Raw genomic sequence first — 2,291 nt, forward strand, 5'->3', positions numbered from 1 at the left:
ATGAGATAGCTGTTTCCAGTACAGGCTCCCTTCTCTACATCCTTGTAGGCAGTCCAGGGAGTGAAGACAAGCTTCTCCTGCGTCTGCTGGGTCGTCTCTGTCTTCAGCTCACAACTATCCACCTGCTAAAGTGGCACGTGGCACCCCCTCAAAACCGAATCCTGAACATTGGAATAAAACATTAAAATACCACAGAAAAACAGAGGGTGCTGATGTATTTCACAGAGCGAGAGCTGGAGACTCTGATAGCTATCTGAATTGGTATCTGTAGGGCTACCATGATAAGGGGATTTTGATTTTTTTCTTGTTAAAGAAGAATTAAAAAATAGGGTAATAGGGTAAATGTTTGGTTCAAAAAGAGAATATTTAAAAAAAATTAAACTTATCTATTACCTTCTGGGGTATTATGTACCTGTCTCAGGAAGATTGAAAGCACAGGTCAAGGATCAAAGGTCCAAAGGATCTTGGAGAAGATGAGCTCTGATGGGTTTTGTGTGTGTGTGTGTGTGTGTGTGTGTGTGTGTGTGTGTTTTCTGATGGTCATTTTAATTTGACATGAAAATGTCAGTAATTTTTAGCCCTGGCCGGTTGGCTCAGTGGTAGAGCGTCGGCCTGGAGTGCAGAAGTCCCGGGTTCGATTCCCGGCCAGGGCACACAGGAGAAGCGCCCATCTGCTTCTCCACCCCTCCCCCTCTCCTTCCTCTCTGTCTCTCTCTTCCCCTCCCGCAGCGAGGCTCCATTGGAGCAAAGATGGCCCGGGCGCTGCGGATGGCTCCTTGGTCTCTGCCCCAGGCACTAGAGTGGCTGTGGTCACAACAGAGCGACCCCCCGGAGGGGCAGAGCATCGCCCCTGGTGGGCGTGCCAGGTGGATCCCAGTCGGGCGCATGCGGGAGTCTGTCTGTCTCTCCCCGTTTCCGGCTTCAGAAAAATACAAAAAAAAAAAAAAAAAAAAGTCAGTATTTTTTAAATTCTTAAGATCACAATAGAGGACTGAACAGCATATACATTATTTGCAACCCCCCTCCCTGCCATGTGTCATTAGAAAAAATATATACATATTTTTAAACCAACATCAGTATAAAAATTAGATTGCAGAGATAAGTTACTTGTATACCATTGCAGGGCTGTTACACTATATTTCAATGAATGTCCTTTCCAATTTAACACTAAGAAACAAAGTGTCATTGCAGTTTTGCTTGAAGAACTCTGGCCATTTCACCAGGATGGGAACAGTGTTTTGAACTGGGATGCCCTTACACAAGATTTCCCTTTCACATGCAAATGTCTCAACAAGAGGGCAACTTCAACTCCCTGCTTAGAGCTTCTCCTCTGTCTGCTGCTCCTTAACTATAACCAGTGCAAAGAAGGTCCTTATGCCAAAGACGTGCATTTTGGGTTAATGGAATCTGCTCCCTTCACTATCTTTTTGCCTGTGGCTTACAGTTCACTTAGTGGGGTGCCCAGTTCTTTCTGGCATATCCAGCTTTAGATGACTAGTAAGCACTCTGACTTAAAATGTCAGAATTTTAAGAGACTAGAAATGGGGAAACACCATAAAAAATGAGGATAAACTTCCAAAGTACAACTTCTAGAAAGTGTGCCCAAGGATCAGGCACGCATCTAACTAGTGGCTTTGGGATGTGTTGATGCAAAGGCCTTGTCGCTCTGACATGATGCCGACTTTTGCGAAGGGCTCCTCGTAGCAAGTGGAAGACTTACGCTCAAGGGAAAGGGCAAAAGGCTACCGACCTCCTGCAACTCCTTAGGCACATCTTTCTGAAGACTGATATTCTTGCAATTTTATGGTGGCATCAAAAGAATATTGGTTCTTTCATCAAGTGAAAGAGATGACTGGTATAGAACCCTGGCTTTCAGCTGGTATTCCGTCAAGCCCCAGGTTTTCAAATTTGCATACAACGCGGCTGATGAGCGCGTGCATACCAGCAAGCCGCTTCTCTTAGAGCAGCTTAGCTTTCATACATTTCTTACATTAGGGGTTAAGAGAGAATTGAATCAGGGAGAGAATCCAGCTTTTCTACATTTGAAAACTACTATTTTAGAATAAACTATAAACTTTTATAAAAATATATGTAATCTGGCTTTGATCTAACATCATGATGTATGTGAAAACAGGTGTATTTTGTTTTCACTTATTCCGCTGTCTTGTAAGAGTATTTGATTTAGTTAACTCTGATTTAAAATTAAATTAACAGAGGTTTAATGTATACTAGAATTCATTCAGGGCATTAAAAAACACTTTCCTCCTTAGAGCATTTGGAATCCACAGATT

The 2,291-nt window shown here is 43.0% G+C and overlaps 1 non-coding gene across 1 annotated transcript; it reads left to right on the forward strand.

Annotated features, from left to right (window-relative positions):
- Positions 1–577: 577 nt before the first annotated feature.
- On the forward strand, positions 578–653 carry TRNAS-GGA (transfer RNA serine (anticodon GGA)). Its single transcript has one exon. It is a non-coding gene; the product is annotated as a tRNA-Ser (tRNA).
- The last annotated feature ends 1,638 nt before the right edge of the window (positions 654–2,291 follow it).

The sequence above is a fragment of the Saccopteryx bilineata genome, chromosome 11 (assembly GCF_036850765.1).
Source record: "Saccopteryx bilineata isolate mSacBil1 chromosome 11, mSacBil1_pri_phased_curated, whole genome shotgun sequence".
Classification (NCBI taxonomy): Eukaryota; Metazoa; Chordata; class Mammalia; order Chiroptera; family Emballonuridae; genus Saccopteryx; species Saccopteryx bilineata.